Here is a 24,491-nt window from a genome sequence, read left to right as displayed (position 1 = left end):
TGTCTTCTTGGGAGGATTTTTAGTGTGTGTGTTTTTATTTTGGAAAGATGGCTGATAATTTTTTAATAATCAGATAATAGCTATCTTCAGATATTTGAATGCTGTCACATAGATGATGGACCCAAATTCTATTTTCTGATGCTCCAGAGGAGTGGACTCAGAGCAGTGGGTTCCAATTGCAAGAAAAAGGCTTTAGACTAAATTTTAGGGGAAACTGCCTGACAGTGGGGCAGATGGTCTCAGTGAGAGATTTTAAAGCGGAGCCTGCAATGCCTACCTCTCAGGGATGTTGTTCCAGTGGCCTTCTGCATTGATGGGATTGGCCTAGATCCCTTCCAACTGAAGATAGTGTCCTTGGGGGCAGGACAAAGCCCTTGAGCTTCAGTCCTCACCACCTTCTGAAGCTGGCCTCCAAACAAAGTCACCTAGGAAATAAATATGGAAGATTGAATCTGGCTCCTTGTCGTCTTTCAAACATCAAAACAGAAGAAGCACTCTGCTGGATCAGGGTTAAGGTCTGTCTGTCTACTCTCCTTTTCACCAGCCAGATGCCCATATGCAGGGCATGAAGAAGAAGCCAGCCTTTCCACCAAGCAACTGGTATTGACAGGTAGACTGCCTCTGAGCATGGATGTTCCATTTGGAGATCATAGCTAATAGCCCTTCATCAACCTAGCTTATGTCCCTTTGTCTTAGGGATCCCCATGAACTTGCCTAACCCCCTTTTAAAGCTGAGTCATCACTCGTGATTCTTGCCACATCCTTAGCCAGCAAATAAAGTAATCTGCTAGATCAAATTCCTTGTTGTTCTTTTGTATATAGGGGTGGTGAATGTACACCACCCTATATGTGTTTGTTTAAAAACGCTTCCTGTCTGCCCGCTTTTGGGATCCAGCCCCCTTCAGTTGGCTTCCCGCACATACAAAGTCAATACAAGTTTAAAATAATAAACCATCATAAAAACACAATTGATTATACAAGAATCAACATGAGTTTACAGAGAAATATTAGCAGAGGTGGTAGGGTCGCTGCCTTAAGGTGCTTCCAGTCTGAACCGTGACCGTGGAAGTATGATGATGCTGGCGAATTTAAGAGTCTCTGTCGATGGAGTACACAGGCGTCCTCTTAGTTTTTAGTGTCCCCAAGATCAAGTTTGTTAACAAATCCTCTCGCCCCATCTTCAGGCCCCACACGTGCAATTCCTGGACTCTTTCCTCTTAAAGTTAGCCTTCTTAGGAGATCCTCTGAACGTCTTTCCATCTGGGCATCTGGTTGGGCACTTTTCAGGTGCTGAGCGCTGTCCCAGACAAACAGGACACCTTCAATCCAATGTATTGCGCTGGGCACATCCTTCCTGGCTGTGTTTGTTCCATATCTATGTTCCCATCAAATGGGGCAGGTACAACGTCTGTTGTCAGGAGAGGAGATATGAGGTAAGGCTGGAGTGGGGAAGCCCTCTTGAGTCATCATAGTGGAAACTGTTGCCTAACGTGTCATGTACTTTCCCTGCCTTAAGTAAACACGGGATTGTGGCAATTCTCAACCTACCCTCCTGATCTTTAAGTTTTGTTTTCGGCACAGCTGCTCATTCCCCGCTCCCCCCCCCCCGTCCATTGTCTCCTTTCTAAGGGAAAAGAGATAAGCAACAAGAATGGGTGACGCCGTGAATTGTGGTGCACAGTTAGGAAATGGCACATTTAGGCCGATTCAGGCTGAACATTTAAGGATATATCTCGCAAGTGCAATTTGCAAATGGAGCAAGGCTGTGCAGGGAGGTTGCGAAAGAGACTTCCTTATGGTTTTTTTTTTTTTTAAAGAGACAGGGCTATCTGCATTTTGAACCAACGCAATCTGATCTCTTCCCTGCGCAGGCATGTACCAGACCTGAATAAATGTCAGGGAATTTGCTAACTTTCCTTTATGTTTACAAAGCTGCCATGAATCACGATGGACACCATTAAAAGAATTTAAAGGGCTGGCTCAGAGGTGGGGAGCCTGCAACTCCCCAGATGTTGCTGCACTCGATCCCTGGATGGGGCTGATGGGATCTGAGACTGGCCAGTGACTGGATGGGTGGATGGCCACCTAGGAACTGCATGCGTGCCAGCTTAGATTCCGTGATGGAAGGCAGGTTGAATATAAATGTAAGAAGAAGAAACAACAAAGCAAAATGAAAGGTGATGGGGGCTCACCCTAGCAAGGTGAGGGGGAATCTGTGGCCCTGCAGATGTTGTTGCCTGCAGCCCATCTTCCCTGCCCGTTGACTGTGCTGGTTGGGGCTGATGGAAGGCGGAGCCCAGCAACATCTGGAAGGCGCCACAGGTTCCCCGCCCCTTCTTTCAAAGGGTTCGTGACAGAAAAGAAGCCTTGAGAGGTAAATAAAACCTCCATGTGCAGAGGCAGTCTACCGCTTCGAACAGATGGGGTAGTAGACCAACGATTCAGAAATATCCATCACTTCCCACCTCCTACTTGCAGGCTTTCTTAAGGCATCTTCTTGAATGCTGGATCAGATGAATCTCGGTCTGACTCACAGAGGCCATTTTTATACTCCCGTACGTGGATTAATCAACTTCCCCCTTTTGGCATGGCTCTTTGTCACTTCTGTGGTGTCACCAGGACATTGGCTGCATGCTTTCAAGGCTATCACTGCTTCCATATGGACTAGAAACGGTTGCTTAGAAGAAGATAGTCAAGATTCTTCAACTGTGAACATGGAATCTATAGAGCCATAGAAGGGGGATGACTAGGGCAGTCTGCTCAAGTAGATGAAATGGGAGCGAGCGAGTGAGAGAGTGAGGTGGGGAACATGGAACTGTGAGTTCGAATCTTGCTTCAGGCTGAATTCACATTCTGGCTCCTCAGTCACCTTAATCTGCACCATGGGAAAAATAATTACTGACCTGTGTTATACAGTAAATGAAAGGCTCATCAGCAGATGTGAAATAATTTAGAGATTATTCAGGGGAGTTTCTGCTTTTGGTTACATGCATAGGTTTGGTTGCTAGGAGGATTGCATTTGGAGTGGTTCCCCCCCCACCTCTTGGGGGAGGGTGCATGGCCTCTGTTTGGACACAGTGCCCTGATCCTGCCTCCCATGTTTGGTATGTAAATCTCTTTAAATCCCTTGGCACCCGGGCCAAGTTTGAGAGTGGTGATTTGCCAGGGTAGCAGAGATCTTTTTAAAAAGCCTGGGAACAATCTTGCATAATTGTGCTGAGGCCCACTGGGCAGGCTGGCAGCCAAAAACCTGCCCTGAATGTGCAGCAGTCTTTTAGCATCTTGAGCTTGGTAAAGGGGAGAGCTTGGGAAAGCGTTTAGGTTAATGCATCAACCAATTTGCTTTGTTGCTGTTATGTGCCTTCAAGTCGATTATGACTTATAGGGACCCTATGAATCAGCGACCTCCCAGAGCATCTGTCATGAACCACCCTGTTCAGATCTTGTAAGTTCAGGTTTGTGGCTTCCTTTATGGAATCAATCCATCTCTTGTTTGGCCTTCCTCTTTTTCTACTCCCTTCTGTTTTTCCCAGCATTATTGTCTTTTCTAGTGAATCATGTCTTCTCATGATGCGTCCAAGGTATGATAACCTCAGTTTCATCATTTTAGCTTCTAGTGACAGTTCTGGTTTAATTTGTTCTAACACTCAATTATTTGTCTTTTTCACAGTCCATGGTATGCACAAAGCTCTCCTTCAACACCACATTTCAAATAAGTAGATTTTTCTTTTATCCACTTTTTTCACTGTCCAACTTTCACATCCATACATAGAGATTGGGAATACCATGGACTGAATGATCCTGACTTTAGTGTTCAGTGATACATCTTTGCATTTGAGGACCTCTTCTAGTTCTCTCATAGCTGCCCTCCCCAGTCCTAGCCTTCTTTTGATTTCTTGACTATTGTCTCCATTTTGGTTCATGACTGTGCCGAGGTATTGATAATCCTTGACAAGTTCAATGTCCTCATTGTCAACTTTAAAGTTACTTTAATCTTCTGTTGTCATTACTTTAGTCTTCTTGATGTTCAGCTGTAGTCCTGCTTTTGTGCTTTCCTCTTTAACTTTCATCAGTATTCATTTCAAATCATTACTGGTTTCTGCTAATAGTGTGGTATTGTCTACATATCTTAAATTATTGATATTTCTCCCTCTAGTTTTCACACCTCCTTCATCTTGGTCCAATCCTGCTTTCCGTTTGATATGTTCTGCATATAGATTAAACAAATAGGGTGATAAAATACACCCCGGTCTCACACCCTTTCCGATGGGGAACCAATTGGTTTCTCCATATTTTGTCCTTACATTAGCCTCTTGTCCAAGCTGGATTTAGAAAGGGAAGAGCCCCCCCCCTATTTTTTTCACCAGATTTTTTTTCTACTTCTGCAAACTTTGGAGCTGCCCTGCGCTTGCTGACCTCCCTTTTGTGCATGGGTGATGTTATTTTGGCATTGGCACTCCTTGCCTGAATATCTTTGAGTAGAAGGAAATCGAAGGAATTATTTGGAATGTTGCTCTGTTGCCAACACTTTGGTTCCTGTGCCCTGATGCTCCACTTTTTCTTCTTACGAGTTTGGAGATTTCTCTGCTGTTTCTTGTTCCTTCCTCCAGATTAACGTTCAAGTCGCTCAGGAGTTATATAAATGCCATGTGCTCACTTCTTCCTTCGTTCCTTCGTTCGTTCGTTCGTTCGTTCGTTCCTTCCTTCCTTCCTTCCTTCCTTCCTTCCTTCCTTTCCAGCTGGATCTCTCCATGACTTTTCTGTAAATATGCCAAAGCATGACTTCATAAGTAAGTCTCCCAAGGGGCAGGTCTTAAAACAAGAGCAATCCTGAAACCCTGTTCCTTTCTTTCTGGGTTTTATAAAAAATCAATTTGTATCCCACCCTTTCTCTGGGAGTGTTGGTGGGCTTAAGTAGAGCAGTGGGAAACAACAGAGTTTGCTGTCGCAAGATGATGCGATGTCAGGAAGGGCCCGGTGGGGGACCTGTCTAGTCCAGCATCCTGTTCTCACAGTGGTCAACCAGATGTTCCAATGGAAAGACTGTAAGAAGGACCAGAGTGTAGTAGCAATCCCCACTTATGATTCTGACAGTGGAGGGAGAGCATAGCAATTGTGGCTCGTAGCCGTTGACAGAATTATCCTCTCCCTGTTCCAACGCTATACTGAGTCTGCCCAGCCATTAAGTAGTAGTATTCGTTATTATTGTTATTGTTTATTATTATTTATATTTATATTTATATCCCATCTTTTCTCTAAGGAGCTCAAAGTGGCGTACATGGTTTCCCCCTCCTTGTTTAATCCCCACAACAACCCTGTGAGCTGAGAGGCAGTGACTGGCCCAAGGTCACCCAGTGAGCTTCATGGCCGAGTGGGGATTCAAACTGGTCTTCCAGGTCTTAGTCCAACACTCGAACCATGACACCACACTGGCTCTCAAGTTGAGTTATGTGTAAATGGAAGTAACACATGATGACATTATCCTTACCTTCCTTTCCTCAAATTTTAGATCGTGAACCAGGGCTGGGTCACATCTGTGGCCCTCCAGATACTACTGGACTACAAGTCCCCTCAGCCCTGACCACTGGCCATGCTAGCTGCAGCAGCTGCTGCGAGTTAGAGCTCAGCAGCATTTGCAGGGCTGCAGAGGTTTCCTTGGCTTCTTGCAAACTCTTGTCCTTCTTGCAAAGTGCCCTGTGCTCAGTGGGCTCTGTGTAAAGACGGTGACTGTGATATTAATAATAATGTTAAATCAGGAGACAGAGAAGCTGCAGTTGATTGTTTTCTGGGAATCCCAGAGCTGTTCTTTGTGAAAGCTGTTCAGCCACTGCTCTGTGTGCTCAGAATGAGTGCTCTGTGTGCTCAGAAAAATCCCTTCTCTGCACAGTTGATTGAGAGCCAGGACATCTCCAAGAGATCGAGAGGTCAGTCTTGGGCTGTTTCCAAAAGCAGCAAGAGCTAGCTGCTTTAATGAGGAGCTCTTGAATTCTCTCTCTCTCTCTCTCTCTCTCTCTGTCCTTTCAAATGGTTTCCGACAATGTTTTCTGGTAGGAGTCCTGGATGGGTGATCAGGCTATCAAAGGAAGCAACCAGCAGCAGAAGCAGCAGCCTCCTTTGTGCAACCAGCGCGGTTGTGCATTTCTCGTTGGGGGCCAAAGTTTTAAGAAGACTCGTGGGTGCCGTGAACTGATTTGAGTGGCTGTCCCTGAATTGTATGCTGCAAGAGGATAGCTGGGACAAATGCACCCAGTGAGAAAAGGCTTCTGTGAGCTTAAAGCAGGGAGGGTCAACCTGCGGGGGCCCTCCAAATGTTCTCAACAGGCCAGGCAGTAGAGCAATGATGGTTGGGGATGTTGGCCCTTGTTACCATTAAACAAATTTACAGATGGCTTCACAGCATAAAGACATGGAAGCGGTGTACAAGATCAAAGCTGTGGCCCTCTGCGGTGTTGCTGGACTGCAAGTGTTCCATCCCGGGTCTAAAGAAACCACCACAGTGAGGAGGTTATTCACTGTATCTCTTCATGAGTCACTGTTCTGGCCTTGCCTAATCAGCTTCCACTAGTGCTTTTTGTTTTTATCTTGCACAACCTTTGATGCATAAGGAAGATTACTCTGACCATTCCATTTAGTAGATTCCTGTAGATGGGTGCAATGGAATGCTCAGGAGCATTCCGTCGGCTCTGGCTGAAGGTGTCATTTGTACACACTAGTTAGTTGACAAGTCAGTGCAGTTGATGAAAGTTGAGGCTGTGTGCAAACAGTGAAGGGGGGATGGTCAAGAGCAGGCTTTGCCAACCTGGTTTCCCCTGAGACATTTTGGTCTACAGCTCTTACCAGCCCCCAGCCAGCACAGCTGTGCTGCCCAACTGAAGTTGTGGTCAAAAACCTCTGGAGGTCATGAGGCTGGTGAAGGCTGGTCAGATGATCTTTGCATAGCTGGGGTGACTTTCTCTCCAGTTCCTCCCATTCTTAGAGGTAGCTGATTAGTCCTGAGGCTGGGCAGTCCAATATCTATCCTGCCATGACCATGAATTGCAACAGGCTTTGGACTGCAGGAAATACCTTGCAAAATATGCTAAATAAGAGCATTCTCTGAAGGGGAAACACAAATCCTCATTGCCACCTTCAGTTTCTGCTGCATTGTTAAAATGAATGGGAAAATGCTCTTGGAGGTGCAAAGCAGTGTTGGGTTGGTTTTTGTTTTTGTTTTACACAACCATTGAACGACTACAAACCTCTTCCTCTTTTTAAGGACCTCCTCAGTAGGATCCTTCTGCTGCTGTTTTACAGCTTGAGACCAAAAAGGAGCCTCCTCCCCCACCAATTGTTTTAGCACAGTAATGCACAGAGCAATTAAAGCCTCCTGTGAATCCTTAGGACCAAACCACATAGGAGGTTGGTCGCTGTGTCTCTGTATGATTTCCTGCTCAGAGTTTGGATCCATCCAGCCACTCTTCTCTGGGAAGGAGTGGGTATATTCAGGCAGTTCTGCTACATCTCTGGGCAGGATTAGTATCATTTTTGTGTCATTAGTAATATAACTTGGCGTAACTGAAAGCTAAAAGCCTCCAGCTGAACCTGGCGTCAGGGAATGATTTGCCAGAAGTGGCCTGACAGAGAAAAGTCAGGTCTGAGCATCCCCACAGGCTGAATGGAAACTGCTGTGTGAATGTTGTGTCACATAAAAATATCCAACTTGCGCACACCGTCCTGTGATCATCACAAATACTTCTTGGTAGGGTGTCTGTCTGGAAGACATTCACTGGTGCTTCTAGTGGGGAAACTTTTCTGCCCAGGACTGCACTCCCTTGGAGGCAATGTGCCACAGACTCCAGGCTGGTAGCCCATGGGGCTGGAGCCAGTAGCGGGCAGTGTGCCCCTTTTCTCTCTCCTTCTACAACCTCCTTGCCCCCCACATGACATTAGGCCTAGGGTAATAGATAGCACCTTTCCACAGCTTTAAGTAGACAAATATGCCCCTAAGCAGTGGCGGCTGGTGACTCCAAGTCAGTGGGGCAGCGGAATCCACTCTGTGGTTTTAGTCCGAACATTCAAGGAGCTGTCCAAGGTACTTTTGCAGTCGCCACTTCCCCCTAGCCCATGAGTTTTATTTTTTTCAATTAATTTTTATTCAAATTTTCAAAACCAAAACAATACAAAAAGAAAAAACACAAATTAATAACTAATACAATAAAAAAGAAAAAAAAAACTATTGACTTCCGATTTGTCGTAGTTCAGCTATAAGTCTATAATATATAACAAGCCTGTCTCTTAATAGATTATAAAATCACCTTCCTCCAGCGGTTATCTTAGTTGGTATCAAATCTCATTAACATCATATCATTTTATTGTTCCACAAAAAGTCAAAGAGAAGTTTCCAATCCTTGAGATATATGTCCATCAATTTTTTTCTAGATAGACATGTCAATTAATCCAACTCATCAAATCTACTAAGTCCAGTAATTTCAAATCGCTCTTCTTCCATTATCCGTGTTGGTTCCATCTTCCATCTTTACGCGCCCAATAATCTTGCTGTCATAGTCATATAACAAGAGTCTGATAGGAATTTCCTTTATCACAGATATTTCCTTGCCATCAATTCCGAACGTATCACTGAAGTATTGTTGCAAAGCCGCATCTCTGTTCCTCTTTTTTACAGAATACACTAGCACATCTCTTGAAGGTTTTTCCATTGACACAAAACAGGGATTAATTCTGTAAACTTTCTCCATTTCAAGTTCCATCAAATCCTTCCAGTCCAAGAATTTTTTTGAACCGATAATATCTTTATCTCCAATCTCTTCATCAATTCCTTCAGGGACAGCGCTGAGTTCCAAACCGTAATATTTGTCTCCAGGATCCATCACAGCCAGGAAATCCAAATCTTTTTCCAAGTCCATATTTAATCCAATCTCCATAGTTTGAACCTTGCCTTTAATTTCTCTTTCATCCTTTTTTGGTTTTCCAGATCTATCTTTATTCTCCTTTCTCATAGAATCCTGAATTTCTTTCAGCTCCTGTCTCATTTCGCAAAAATCAATTTTCAACGCTTGTCTGTTATTTCTCAGTTCTTGTTTTGTTAGCTTAATCCCATTCATTATTTTCTGAAACATATCTAAAGATAAAGTCCCTTCTTGTACATCCATGGTCTCAACCATCTTCTTAATTGTCATTCTTAAAACCAAAGGAACAAAACTCCTTCAATTTTCAATGTCCCAAGCAAAGAACAGTTTATTTCTTTACCCAGTTACAAAGGAGTTAATCTTTCAAACCAACTGATGTCACACTCTAGACAGCACAGACTTCCTTATCTCTTATATGTCCAGAAGTGCAAAAACAGCTTTAGTTCACAGCATCCAAATAACTAGTAGCAGAAAGAATGAGCAGATTCATCAAAAAAAGAAAAAAGAAAAAAGTAGACCGGAAAAAATAGTCCCAGACATATATTACTCAAAAGTCTTAAAAAATGAAAAAAAAAATTTCTCTTCCAATTAGAAACCCCTCATCTGTTTGTAATCTTTATAATGCTGATTTCCATGCCAACTTTTTGCAATTAAAAAAAAGATAGGCTATTTTTATTTTCTTCCCCTTAGTTCCGTGAATAAAAGAGAAGGTTATGACTCACCCAGGGTTTGTTAATTGCTGGTTCTTTGACAAATCTCTTTAGCTGTATAGATAACAAAATAATGAGCGTAGACAGGAGAATGCTTGCCTGTTAATCCGTTTTTCTTTGAAGAAAAAAAAATGGCTCACTTAATCAGCTGAGCTAGCTAGAAATCCTAGCTCCGTCCGAGCTGCTGGAAGACCTTCTTTCACAGACAATTCTAATGAGTTCCAGTCTCCAACAAACACAACAAAGCTGTGTGGGAAATCTCTAAGTTTCTTCCTTATCCGGAAGAAATTATCCCCAGTCAAAAAGCCCTTCTGACTGGTTTTAAAAATGAAAAAGTTTCATCCAAGCCCGTCTCAGAGGCAGCACAGGTGGAGCGATCCTCCTGGGAAGTCCCCTAGCCCATGAGTTTTAGAACACGCACAGAGTTTTGGAGCTGTAGTAGGGTTAGGATTTCCTTGCCAGCAGTAGGGTAGTGGCAAATTCAGAAGTGCAGGGTTCCTTCATGTTAATCACAGCCATGCCCCCTCCCCATTTTTTTTGCTGTGGGGTTGAGAATGAGATCCTTGATAATGCGTAGGAACCAATAAGCATGAAAGAAAATAGTGTAAGCTGTTGAGAAGAGTCTTCTCAGTGCTCGACTCACCTCCTTTTGCTCTGATTGGCTCCAATCCTCAGGAAAGGACAAGGAAGCATGTTAGAAGACTCTTCTCAGTGGCAAACACACTCCCCTTTCGTGCCAATTAGTTCATAGGATGCTGGAGAAATAAGGACCCTGCTCCCTAAAAAGTAAAGGGTCTAAGACACCACCACCCCCGAGACCCTGCATGACTACACCCCTGCTTGCCAGGGGAGTAAACATGGTAAAGGCCTCTCTCTTATCTCCCTGTTCATTAAGGATATCAATAAACAACCCATTTCAAAAGAAGAGAAGATGGAGAAAAAGGTAACCAAAGCAATTTGTGGACTATTATTTATTTATTTGTTAAATTTATATCCCACCCTTCTTCCCAGAAAGAGCCCAGGGCAGCAAACAAAACACTAAAAACACTCTAAAACATCTTGAAAACAGGCTTTAAAACATATTAAAACAAAACATCTTTAAAAACATATATTTTAGAAAAAGCATTTTAAAAATCTTAAAAAGCAGTTCCAGCTCACACAGAGACTGGGATAAGGTCTCTACTTAAAAGGCTTTTTGAAAGAGGAAGGTCTTCAGTAGGCGCCAAAAAGATAAAAGAGATGGTCCTCCCTGTCTAATATTTAAGGGGAGGGAATTCCAAAGGGTAGATGCGACTGCACTAAGGGTCTGCTTCCTATGTTGTGCAGAACGGAGCTCCTGATAAGATGGTATCTGCAGGAGGCCCTCACCTGCACAGTGCAGTGATCAGCTGGATCTATAAGGGGTACAACGACAGCACAACTCCCCTATGAGGAAAGGTGACAACATTTGGGGCTGTTCTTTTTTTTCTTTTTCTTTTTCTTTTTAATGAGAAAAAGAGATGATCTAAGAGGGGGCAGGAAATGATAGAGGTGTATACAATTCTGACACAAACTTTGGAATAACAGAAGCTAGAATAGGAAGAAAGATGTGAAGGCTCAGCAAAAAATGGAAAAATTCAGAGGAAATGGGAACCCCTCCCCTGAAACTCATCCCCTCCATCCCATTTTTCCAGTCCTCCCCCCCGGGACTTTACAATTCTAGGTAGGCAGCTGTCTGTCGTGCTCACCGCCGTCTACCCTGGCTGACGGTCGCTCTCCAGGGTTTCAGAATCTGGCCTTTCCCAGCCCTGCTGGAAAATGTCAGGGATTTTGAACCTGGGACTCGGAGGATTTTCTGCATATCCTGCACTGTCGAGTTTCCCCAGAGGCAACTGGTTGGTGATTGTGGGGAACAGGATGCCAGGCTAGGTGGGCTTTAGTCTGCCTCAGCAGGGCTCATCTTGCGTTGTGGCACTTGTTCGATGGCGCCTCCATCTTCAGAGGCTGTTTTGCTCTGAATACCAGATGTTGGACAGCAACAAAAGAGGGCTCTAGCCTTTGTGCCCTCCTTGTGGGCTTCCTCGAATCCTCTGGTTGGCTGCTGGGGAGGTTGTACTTGATGGATCCTTGGCCTGATCCTCTTAGGGTTCGTCATTATTTTTTGCAGCTCCCAGGTCCTCTTCCTGAGCTTGTTGACTCTCCAAGAACTCCATGGTCTTCATGGGCCATGCATTTGGCAATCACAGGCACATATTGTCTTGGAATTTGTAAAGGTCAGAGTCCCAGCTCTAGATTTTCCACTCAAAGGAGGGGGGGAAAACAGACAGACATCCCTCCAGGCCCTTCTGCGTGGGCTTATCAAGGAAACAGAGGGGTTTGTTGGGGGGGTGTTTCTGGCTGGGGTTTGTGCTACAGATGTGTCGTGGTTAGGAAAGGGACTGCTTTCTGCTGCAGAGAGCTCCAGAGGTATTGTTTATGGAAAGACTGGCGTTGCGCATTTGTAGCTCAATAGCTCCGGGGGAGCCTGGCTTAAAAATGGGAGGGGAAGGAGGGGACAGAGGCACAGATGAATATCAGATGTGCCGGAAACATGGGCTGGCTGTCAGTTTGAATGTCCCAGTTTGGGGAGGAATGGCTAAAGGTTGTGGAGAAAAGATTGCAATGGGTGGTTGCAGGTACGCGCCTTTTTATCTAAACTAAAAAAGCTCCCAAAGAAGTAAACTTTCCTCATAGGGGAGCTGCTCTATCATCCCTCGTTCATTTTGGTTGCCGTTTTCAGGATGTCACTGCATCTGCCAAAAACTCTATTATCCACTTGACCGGTAAAAGCCAACTTTGGCCCAGGGATGTTTGGGAGGGTGCCATGTGCTGCAAAGGAGCTGGCAAAGCCTTTTAAGTAAAGACCTTATCCCAGTCTGTGTTGGAATTGCTTTTTAAGATTTTTTTTTTAAAAAGCTGCTTATTTTTAACAAAGATGCTGTTAAGATGTTTTGTTTTGTTTTAGTATTATTTTGAAGAAGTTGTTTTTAAGAAGTTTTATAGTGATTTTAGTGTTTTTGTTTGCTGTCCTGGGCGCCTTCTGGGAGAAAGGGCGGGATAGAAATTTAATAAATAAATAACAAATGGGAAGGCATGTGAGGAGATAGAGAGAGGTGGTGGGCTCTCCAACACTGGAGGCATTCAAGAGGCAGTTGGACAGCCATCTGTCGGGAACACTTTGATTTGGATTCCTGCATTGAGCAGGGGGTTGGACTTGATGGCCTTATAGGCCCCTTCCAACTCTACTAGTCTATGATTCTGTGAGGAGTGGGGGGGGAGAGCAGGCATGGGGCTGAAAGTGTGAAGGAGAGCAGGCAGGGATCTATTCTGGATGGAAAGATAAAACTGTCCTGGGCTCCTATGGGGAGAAAGGGCAGGATATAATATTTAATATTTATTATTTAATAAATAATAATAATAATAAATAAAGATAAAAGGCCTCAGGAAAACAAGGGAGGAGGGTGCATGGTACTAGGCCAAGAAGAAAAGTGGGTCCCCTAGGGAGAGGAGGGGCTGTGTTGTGTGTTGCAGGAGAACCAGAGGGATGGTATAGTGGATAGGGTGTCGGACTGGGACCTTGTGAGACCAGGGTTCAAATCCCTACTCAGGCATGAAGCCCATTGGGTGATATTGGGCCAGTCAGTCTCTTGGCCTAACCTACCCACAGGGCTGTTGTGAGGATAAAATGGAGGAGGAGAGCCACGTCTGCCACCTTTAGCTCTTTGGAGGAAAGGCGGGACATAAATGGGACAAATAAATAATAACATTAGGACAAGGAGAATGGGGGGCGTGAAGAGGGGAAAGGAGGAAGGGGATGAAAAATTTAAGGCTGAAGAGACCGGCAGTTGATAGATGGGAACATCAGAGGCTTCAGGGGGGAAACTGAGGAGAGATAGTCTTAGGCTGAGGATAAAAGGGGACTGAGAGGGTGAAGCCTAAACAGGGCCCAGGGAAGGGGGGGGCTGTGTGCTGCAGAACTGGCTGAAGGAGGGGAGCAGGAGGAGAGATGCGGCCCCGGGGGCAAGGAGGAGGGCAGTGTGGAGAGGGAAGCCACCTCCCCGAGGCCTAGAGGTATGAGGGGCTGCTGCCAGCTTTCCAGGAGCTCTGGAGAGGTACAGGCAGCCCCGTAGCCAGGGTAGAGCAAATGGGTGCAGCACCCCTCCCTCCGATCTGTGCTTTGTGCCCCTTGAATGAGGCAGGGCGCTTGTGCAACAAAAGCCTTGTCTGGAAGAGTCCCTCAAAGTCTGCTTACTCAAGACTTTCCCTGACTGAGGGTGGATTTTTCATCAACGCAATCTCCCTTTATTTACTTAAGTGATCCTGAAAAAAATAGCCAGTATTGTAACATGACCCTTGAAAGGTTAAATATTAGAACTTTGTATTGTGGGCTAAAGCTAGACTCCACCCCTTGGACTTTCCTTTGCTCTGCTTTCCAATTTCAGTTTCAGCTGTGTTCTGTTCTCTACCCAGCCAGCAATAAAGAAGCATGTTTGTTTGCCTGCAGTAAGAAGTAAGAGTTTGTTTATTCTGCACCTATTATGAATAGAGCGGGGTTGGGTGCTTCTTGCTTGTTGTTGTTACATGCCTTCAAGTTGATTACGACTTACGGTGACCCTATGAATGAGCGACCTCCCAGAGCATCTGTCATGAGCCACCCTGTTCAGATCTTGTCAGTTCAGCTCTGTGGCTTCCTTGATCAAACCATCTCTTGTTTGGCCTTCCTCTTTTCCTACTCCCTTCTGTTTTTCCTAGCATTACTGTCTTTTCTAGTGAATCATGTCTTCGCATGATGTGTCCAAAGTATGATAGTTTCATCATTTTAGCTTCTAGTGATTTAATTTGTTCTAATTTAATTTAATTTATTGGATTTCTTAGTCGCCCATCTGGCTGGCCATCCAGCCACTCTGGATGATTTACAAAATGAACAAAATAACACAAAATGACACACCAATACAATAACATTAAAATCTAAAAGCGATAATGGTAAAATCTAGCCCACCCCAAAGGCCTGCCTGAAGAGCCAGGTCTTCACTGCCTGGCGGAAACTCATTGTAGAGGGGGCCTGGCGGAGATCATTTGGAAGGGAGTTCCATAGGGTGGAGGCCACAATTGAAAAAGCCCTCTCTCTAACATCCAATTATTTGTCTTTTTCGCAGTCCATGGTATCTGCTCCTCCAATACCACATTTCAAATGAGTTGATTCTTATCCACTTTTTTCACTGTCTAGCTTTCACATTTGTACATAGAGATTGGGAATAGCATGGTCTGAATGATCCAGACTTTAGCGTTCAGTGGTACATCTTTGCATTTGAGAACGTTTTCTAGTGTTTTCATAGCTGCCCTCCCCAGTCCTAGCCTTCTTCTGATTTCTTGACTATTGTTTCCATTTTGGTTAATGACTGTGCCGAGGTATTGATAATCCTTGACAAGTTCAATGCCCTCATTGTCAACTTTAAAGTTACATAAATCTTTTGTTGCCATTACTTTAGTCTTCTTGATGTTCAGCTGTAGTCCTGCTTTTGTACTTTCCTCTTTAACTTTCATCAGCATTCGTTTCAGATCATTACTAGTTTCTGCTAGTATGGTATTGCCTGCATATCTTAAATTATTGATATTTCTTCCTCCAGTTTTCACACCTCCTTTATGTTATAGAGTGAAATAAGGAGCTAACTTAAAGTGATCTGAAAAAGATCTATCCTAAGTTACCCTTTACTCTTTTAAAGCACTCACTATACTTACAATCATAGTAGCTATTTTTCTTGAGTACTTGATTTATTTATTTATTGCATTTGTATACCTCCTCATAGCCGAAGCTCTTGGTGGCTATGCGCACTACAGTTAGCTGGCTGGCTGGACACCTAGGCTGTAACTCAGGCCTAATTTCTGCTTTTTCCAATGTGTGTAGCTCAGCATGAAGCCTATTCACAGTTTCTGGGCAGGAAAATCAGCCGATCAAACAGTAAAAAAAAAATTCCTTTCCACAATTAGTTTTGAATCACAATTAGTTTCCAATCCTTTATATAGCAACCAGTTAAAAAGTTTTCCCTTGATTGTCCAACAGGAAGAAAAACCCTAAAACCTCTAAAATATGGGAGGCGTCCAGAGAATAGGGACATGCAAATAAGTCAACTTTAGTTCCAAATCTGTCAATTTTAGTTTCCCTAAAATTATCCATTTGGTATGTTATTTCCACTAATATATGAATTTTTATGCACACTTTACATTAATATATGCATTTTTGTATATAGTACGTTGCTGGAGAACTGCATTGCAAAATTTGTAGGAGTGCAAATTTAAAAGGATGGCTCTGTTTGGTTTGTATCATCATCATCAGGGCCAGCGCTAGGCATGCCAGTTCCCTTGGGCACCAGCCAGCCCTGGCCCCTGGCACCCACCTGCATGTCTCACCTACGTTTCTATTGAAGTGAATGCTGGCCACGCTGTGTGCGAATGCCTGCCATCAACCAAGATGGTGGCAGGGGCATTAGCCCCTTAGGGAAGCCTTGGCTGCCATCTTGGTTGATGGTAAACATGTGCCCGCAGTGCATCCAGCGTTTACTTCAAGGGAAAGGTTGGTGGGGCATGCAGGTGGGCATCGTGGGCCTGTGCAGTAGTAGGGGGGTGCCTGGGAGCTGCCTCTCTGTGATCCGTGGCAGGGCCAAGAGCCGACACTGCCATGGATCATGGAAGAGAGCGCTACCCACCCACCCTAATGAGCGGCCCGGCCAGAACCGGACCTGGCCACCCTCTGGCACTGGCCCTGGTCATCATGATGATGATGATGATGATGTAAATTTCATTCCTGTCCTTCCTCCCAGAAGGAGCCCAGGGCGGAAAACAAGAGACGAACCACTAAAAACATCTTCAAACTTCTCAAAAACAAATAATTAAAAAAAAAATAAAATAAAAATAAAAACATCTTAAAAAGCAATTCCAAAAACAGATGCAGACCGGGATAAGATTTGCATATTGTTTTGGAAAATGAGAATTGGAAAGATTTGCCTTTAAATGTGAACTGAACAGAGTTCTTCTTCCCTCCCTACCACAGAGTAACATTGAGAAGGTAACTGAGGTGCCAGGACTTGTTCAGAAGGAAGGTGGAGTGTGAGAGGGTTTTTGCGTTCTTTTTTTTTTGCATGCCGGAGGTGACACGATGTTGACTGGGCAACCTCATGAGGATGATCATGTTGTTGCTTGAACACAAAGCAGCGAGTCTCATCCTAGAAAATTGTCTACCCCCAAGGTGCGTGTAAAATAACTGAAAGGTGTTAAAAAGCATTTGCAAGAATCTCCACCAGATTTCTGATAGAAAAGAGGACTGCCCAGGTTCTTTGCAGAGTAGAACTTCAAATACTGACCCTGTGTGTGTGTTGTGGTAAACTGGAGAGCATCACATCAGAAGACCTCTGCTGCAGCCGGATCAGGCTGAAGGGGGCCCATCTAGTCTAGCATCCAGGTGCCTCTGAGAAGGCCAGGAGTGCAACAGCAGTGCTCTCCCCACTGGGATTCAGAGGTGCACGCCTATGATGGTGGAGACAGTAGGGTCTGGGGCAAATTCTGAGCATTGTTTCCATCCAGTAGCAGGTAGCTTGCTCTCTGGAGAGGCGCCTTAGCCTGTTCCCAGGAGAGCTTGCAAATGTAGGAGGCATTTGTAAGAGCATCAGGTCACAGCAGCCAGCCAGATGCCTATGTGCGACACTCCAGGGGATGCCCTTAGGAGCTAGGGCCCCTGATACAGACAATATAATTCTTTCACCAACCTACTCACCAGAGTTGCAGGTGAAGCACAGTCCGAACAAACCAAGGCTAAGCACAGAGAATCAGTCTAGGTCCAAGCATGATCCAGAGACAAAATCAGGCAACAGTCCATGGTGAATGTCATGGGGGATTCAGGCAAGAGGCAACACCACAAGGCAGGGAAACCAGGTGCCAGAGACCAGCAACTGGACGGCTCAAGAGGGAGACCTCACTGTGGCCTAACTATGAAGGAGTATGTGGGATTGCTTACTCAAAAGTAGGTCCCTTAAGAGTAAACCAGGAGTGGAGAACCTTTGGCTCTCTGGATGTTGCTGAACCACAGCCCCCATAAGCCTTAGCAAGCATGGCCAGTGGCCAGGGATGATGGGAGTTGCAGTTCAGCAACATCTGGAGGGCCAAAGGCAGTGTTGGCTGGTGACTCCATGTCAGTGGGTCGGTGGAATCTGTTCCAGGTTTCAATCTGAAATGTCAAGGTGCGGAAACCTGGAGCAGATTCCACTGCTGCTCTGACATGAATCACCAGTGGCCAAACGTTCCCCACTTCTGGAGTCAACCGATGACTGTGGGCCCGTAGATACACATGGTGTCACTGCTCTTTGGCCTGGACTCGAAGCTTTTCTTGAGGACAGTGAGGGTGGCTCCACCTCCTCCCCTGGAAGTTCTGAGGGTTCTTCATCAGGTATTGGGGGGATCCTCTGCATGGATTCAGAGTGCCCTGCCTGCCACTCAAGGTCCTTGACCTGTGGGATGGCTGGTTCATCCTGGTACCCGGTCAGGGCTAGGCATGACACTGTTAGAAGCCCATAAGCAGGACATGGAGACACTAACCCTCTCCTCTTTGTCACTGGGGATGGGGTCTGTACTCTGAAGGAGACGACCTCCGCACGTCGAGATTCTATATATAGGAGGCTGGGCCCAATGTCCTGTAGGACCCTGCAGAGTTGCGTAGCGGAACGGAGAGTTTCAAGCAAGCTTATGTGTGTGTGTTTGAATCTTTGCTAAGATTCTACCTTCCCTGCAAATTAGTCAGACAGAGACTTTAAGCTTTACAATAAGAAATAACTACTTTATTCTGGAAGTACATGTTTGATAGGAAAGAGTCCTATATCTAGCTAACTAGCTAAGTTGGAGCAACGAGCACTGAGCCCAGTACTCGCCCTCATGCTGGATGAGAGGGAGAGACAAGGAAAAGATGTCTGCTCCCCTTTCGAGAGAAAGAAGAAGACTGGGAAGGAGGGAAGGAACTGGGATCAACGTCCTTTGCATATCAGTCTAGCAGGAAGGAAGAGACAGCAGGAGATCAAAGGGACAGGTATAGCCTAGCAACCAAGAGGTCTCCTCTCTAGCTACCCTTTTTAACCGCATGCAGCCTCAACCCACAAGTTGGAGTTGAACCTCATACATTCCAACACTATATCGCCATTGTGGCTAACAAATAGCAGCAGAGATGGATAAAACGATGCCTGGTACAGAGAAATCAGGCGGAGGTTTTTCTCACTCTCTCATAATATCAGAAAGAATGGGAACATCCAGTGAAGCTGAGCAATGGAAGGTTCAGGGCAGACGAAAGAAGATACTTCTTCACACAGCGCATAGTTAAACTATGGAACTCACTCCCACAAGAGGTAGTGATGGCCACCAACATAGATGACTTTAAAAGCGGATTAGACAAATGGATGGAGGAGAAGGCTGTCAGGGGCTACAAGCCACAATAGCCGCGTTCTTCCTCTGCTGTCAGGAGCAATTCCTTTTGCTGGAAATCACAAGTGGGGAAAGGGTTCTTGCCCTTATATTCTGTTGTGGGCTTCTCCCTGGGGCATCTGGTTGGCCACTGTGAGAACAGGAGGCTGGAGTAGAAAGGCCGTTGGCCTGATTCAGAAGGGCTCTTCTGACATTCTTATGTCCTTGAGTTAGTCCCCCGGCCTGCCCAGCCAACCGTTGTTTCTTCACTGACCAGCACCGACTCTCTAGGGCTTTGGACAGATTGAGGTGATTCCAAGGCTAACATGGACATTGAACATGGGGCTATTTCTGCATGTGAAGTGTGTGGCCTGCCTTCTGGGTGATGGCCCCAAAAGAGGGCTGGCACCAGGAGTTGGCATCACTAGGCACTTTCTAATACCCACACCCCAGAAAGAGGCCCGCTGTCTACCCTGGATTTCTCTGGTCCTGTTACTGTTCATCCTATTTGTTGTTATTGCCTATTCCCCTCTGAACTAGTGAGAGGACCAAGGAGATTTGGGGGGGAGGGGAATATGCCTCTGTTCACTTTGCTATCTTTGCCTGGCCTTCTCCGCAAGTTGGTCCCAAAGGGATCAGTAAATGGACTGTGCTGCCGGTAGTGAGGAGGAGGAAGAGGAGGAGGAGGAGAAGGGCCCACTGAAGGAGCTCCCTCCTTTTAAAATCTGGAGCTGGAACTGGCTCAAATCCCTTTAATGGGGCTGGTCCTAGATGTCTGGGCCACATGCATTCCGCCCACAAGGTCAGGAGAGATTTCTCCCCCAGATGGCTTTGTAAGACTTCTGTCTCCAGATTGCCAGTTGACAGAGAGGACTCTGGTTGTGTCCTTGGTTTCAGGGCTGCAAGCTCATTCCCTTCACGGAGGGGCACAGATGCCAGCCTCAACTTCAACGCCAAAGCACCAGACGCTATTTCTTTCCTTTGTGCCTTGTGGTCGATAGACAACCACCTGTGCTTGTTGGGACTCAAATGCTTACCTTCCTGCCATTTAAACCTCAAACGTTTTGTCTTCGTGTTTTCAAGGAATACGTTCATGCCGACTCTTCAAGCCTTCACCAACCTGGTGCCCTCTAGACAGTTTGGACTGCAGCTCCCATCAGCCAACACAAGCCATCAGGTTTTTCTTAATGGGCCATTGCCTTGCTGCTTATTGTGATCTTATTGAAGACCCAAGGCCCTTCAGAAAGCTGGACTGGCTTGGGCTGTAGTCCAAAATCTGTGGAGGGCACCAGAGGCTGGGCAAGAGGAGTAAACTGTTGTTTGGAAGGGCTACCAGGCTGAAGGCCATCAGGGCAAGCGCAAATACAGAACAGCAGCCAAATAGTGAGGTATTATTCTATATTGTCTTTCTAATATTTTGTTGTAAGTTGCCAAGGGAATGTTTATCAGTGGGTGGTTAAATAAAATAAATGGTACCTTGAGTTGCCCACCTGGAAAACCCCCACAGCATTTTCCCACTCACATGGTGTCAAGTTCTGCCTCTACAAATAGAGCAGGATCTGACCCATCTTCTTATGTTCTTATATGCCCCTGCGGGCATAAAATCTGAATTTCCAAGGAGGGAAGTGGGAGACGGAAGGGTTAACTGGGGAGACTATGCGCAGATGCTTTGGGTTGTTAACTAGTTTGCCCCTTGGGGCAGGAACCTCTTTTTAAAAAGCACCATGCTCCTTTTATAGGTACTTTCTAAATAAGTAATAGTTTATCTTCCTGCCACTGCCAGTAATGCAATCATGGAAAAATCCTGTGGGCCTTTCTTCCAAGCAAGAAGGACAATTTGAAGCAAATGCACCTCATTATGTATTCTTCTAAGAGGGGGAGGACAATTTGAAGCAAATGCACTTCATAACATGTCCTCTCACCACCCCGGAGGACTGGATTAGTGTGTAGGGCAAACAGCAGTAGCAGAATGCCCGAGAAATGGAAGCTGTTCCCCCCACCCCCTCCAAATTTCCCACCGTGCATATTGCTATGGGGGGGGGAGGCCTAGGCATCCCTCCAACCCAGAAGTGTAGTTGCAAATTCAGAAGTGCAGGGCCTCTTCATGTTAGTCACAGCCACGCTCCCTTCCTCCCCTTTTCTTGCTGCTGGTTGAGAATGAGATCCTTATTCATGCCTTCTCTTGCAGCAACAGACATCCCTAGGAGCCAATAAGCACAAAAGAGGAGTGTTAGCTACTGAGAAGAGTCTTCTCAGTGGCTGCCGTACCTCCTTTCACTCTGATTGGCTCAAATCAGCAGAAAGGACAAGGAAGCATGTTAGAAGACTCTTCTCAGCGGCTAACAATTTCCCCTGTCATGCTGACTGGCTTGTAGGGTGCTGGAGACATAAGGACCCTGCTTGGCCCTGCTCCCAAAAAAGTAAGAGGTCTAAGACATCATCCTCCCCCCCAGACCCTGGGCGACTACACCCCTGCTCCAACCCCTCTTGGCCTACAACTGGAGAGGAGACAGGCACTTGTGCTTGTACTCAGTGGCTTGTCAAAGAGTTGTGGGTTCTGTGCTGTTCTGGTTGTGTGACTTTGGAGGGCTGAACACGCCTAGACCACCAGTGTTCCTTGAGATAGGGAAGGGCTGTAGGACAATGCCTGGAGCGGGGTTTGCCCCCCTTGAACTTGGCAAGGGGTTCTGACTCTCAACAGTTTAACCATAGCAAGTTAAGATATTCTCTGCGATGGCTGCTCTTGTGCTCATAACGTCTCTCTTAGCCTCAGTATTCCTCACCTGTAAAACGGGCATTGTGAAAGGGCTCCAACAGATTGCTGGCACTCCCCGTGTAACTCACCAGCTGAGTCAACTCCCAGCTGAGTGGGAGCCGGAAGTGTAGGTAGATAAGGGTGTTGAGGCTTCAAGAGATGAATTATCAGCATGGGAAAACTCTGGAGGGGAGTCCCCGAAGGGATCAGGGGGCCTGGAGCAACAGAGGAGAAAGACTGACAAAATCCCCGGGGCGGTTTAGGAGAGAGATTACCAAGGAAAGGAGGAGGAGGAGGGAAGAGAGGTGAGTCGCAAGAGGAATATGGGCTGCCTCTGCGAGGACAATGAAAAAGGGGAAGAGCGTCTAGAGCTCTCATCGCTAGTGGTGAGCCGAAAAGAGGGAGAGCAGTGGAAAAGCAGCGCGGAGGAAACACAGTGTATAGAGAGCAAGATAAACAAGAGTTGAGTCCTGCGATGAATGAGGGCAATGGAAATCTTGCAATAAGTTCCCCACCGGGGGGGCTGTCTGAGGACAAGACACCCCCGGCTCCTGGGACCAAAAGCAGGGATAGAGTTGGCAGGTTCAGGGGGATTGTCAGGGGGGGGTCCAAGGGGTCCAAGCCCTGCCCTTTTTGCAGTGGGCCCTGGATCTCTTTAGGGGATGGACCATAGCTCAATGGTGAAACACTGCTCTTCCATACCCAATTTTATGCATTTTTTCATAGATAATACTTACATTAGCCATTTGGGCGGGTTACAACAATTTAAAGTTCAGTATTAAAAACCGTTAGAACAAACTGCAGTCACAGGAATAGGGTGGGTCCTGAAAACACACATCTTGGGTATCAAAGCCAGGGTAAAGAGGTGTGTCTTCAGGACTCAGCCGGAAACTGTATAGTGAAGGAGCCAGACAAATGGCTGTTGGGTGGGAATTCCACATCTTAATATAACCTACAACAATGCATTTATTTTCTCTACTAGATGCATTTTATGCACACTTTCCTCTTCAATGCATATTTGTGGATTAGGCAGGTTTGCGTTATAATGGGTGCTATTCAGAAGATCCAATCAGGGCCCATGCATACCATGCCAAATTCTGGCCTTCATTGGATCATTCAATCCTGTTTCAATTTGCTCAGCAACAACCCAGTGGAACAGGACGCAGTGGTGGCTGGTGGCCCCGATGTCAGTGGGGCAATGGAATCCACTCCGGGTTTTAGTCCGAACTTTCAGGGAGCTGTCCAAGGTGCAAGCAACTAACTGAAACAAAACCTCTCCCCCATTCCTCGCTACGAGGACTTGAGGACTCAGAACAAGGGTTCCCTTCTCCATCGCTGTGGTATTTCAGTTCCCTGTTCTTTACAGGCCTACGGTGGGACTTGTCTTGGCAAGCAGGAGGGAAAGGAAAGGGTCTATTTATAGAAGGTGGCTGTTAAATCCATAGATGGTCAAAAGGACAGGCATGTTTGGGAACTGTGCCCCTCTCCCGCACACTGCTTTTTGACAAGGAGCCCTGGGTCCCTCCACTCAGGTGATTGCCTCAGGCTGGCACCCGCTCCAGTTGTGCGGGACAGAAACTTTTATGACACTCTCTGATGGGCAAAGTCCTGGAGATTAGCTCCACAAGTGACCTTGCGTTCCCTGTAAGGATATCCTGCACCTTGAAGTCATGTGTGTGAGCAAAACTCAGTTTGTATTTTTAAAAAGAAAGGAGGGGGCTCAGCCTGCATGAAAACTGGGCCTTGACAGGAGCCCTGTTGCCTAATCCCAGGTGTGTATGAATCGCCTATGGCACTCTACATGTGCTCAGAGGCAGTTTTCTGTGCTGAGTCCAACACAAATGGATCCAGCCCCAAGAATCGGCATTCACTCCCAGTTCCGTGGGATGTATTATATTATATGTTTATCCCACCCACCCTCTTGAGAGAGGCTTACAGAGTTTTCCTCCTCTTAATTTTATCCTTACACCAACCCTGCAAGGTAGGCTGGGGGTGTGTGAGAGAAAAAGAGCAACTGTCCCAAGGTTACCCAGTGGGTGTCGTGGCTGAATGGGCATTGTGACACCGAGCGGGGCGGGCAAGGAAGCTTTGCAGGGGAGAATCAGCAGCAAGGAATTGTACCTCATCCCCTCCCTGAAAAAAACTTAATTTTGTTTCTCCAGATGGGCACCTAAGCTGGCAGTGAGCCTGACTCTGTGGGGTGGGGTGGGGAGTGGGAGTGACTCCAGAGAGGGGCTGGAATTTGTAAGACAGAATCTGGGAATGCAAGAGGGGGTTAAGCCCCCTTCCCTCCAGCCAATTTCCCCACTTCCTGTAGGTCTCCACCTCCGCGTTCTCGTTAACGCAGCGAATGCAGGTTGGGCCCACGCTGTTGCCAAGAGAATGTCAAAGCCTGCTGAGATGCTTGGCGCTGCCCAAGTGCGTTGGCAGTTCTGAAAAGTTTTGTAGGTACGTGGAAGCTGTTGTGGGCGTGCTGACATTCAAAAGCATCTTTTAAAAAATGAATTCTGTTCTTTCTGAAGAGGCCCCATGACTGGTGTCTTCTGCCATTCCTGCGCTTTAGCAGGCAATTGTGTCACTGATCACCTTTGCACCTTGCTCTCTCTTTTTGTAAGCTTTTACAAGGCCCAAGGATATTTGAGGCGGAAAGGGCCTCCTCCTTTC

General features: G+C 46.0%; 1 protein-coding gene across 3 annotated transcripts in view; it reads left to right on the top strand.

Moving 5' to 3' along the window:
• ENTPD2 (ectonucleoside triphosphate diphosphohydrolase 2) overlaps positions 1–24,491 on the top strand; it is a 58,539-nt gene that overhangs the window by 4,956 nt on the left and 29,092 nt on the right. The window contains exon 1 of one of the 3 annotated variants that reach the window (XM_061604137.1): positions 22,044–22,132. The exons of 1 other annotated variant lie outside the window; for it this stretch is intronic. The gene's annotated coding sequence lies outside the window, so the exon portion shown is untranslated. Of the gene's footprint in view, positions 1–22,043; positions 22,133–24,201; positions 24,276–24,491 lie in introns of those variants that run through there. One more of the 3 variants, XM_061604136.1, reaches the window with a different exon arrangement.

This window comes from Rhineura floridana, chromosome 20, assembly GCF_030035675.1.
Source record: "Rhineura floridana isolate rRhiFlo1 chromosome 20, rRhiFlo1.hap2, whole genome shotgun sequence".
NCBI classification, from domain to species: Eukaryota; Metazoa; Chordata; class Lepidosauria; order Squamata; family Rhineuridae; genus Rhineura; species Rhineura floridana.
Note: the sequence above shows the minus strand (reverse complement) of the source record. Positions and strands in the feature narration are given on the sequence as shown.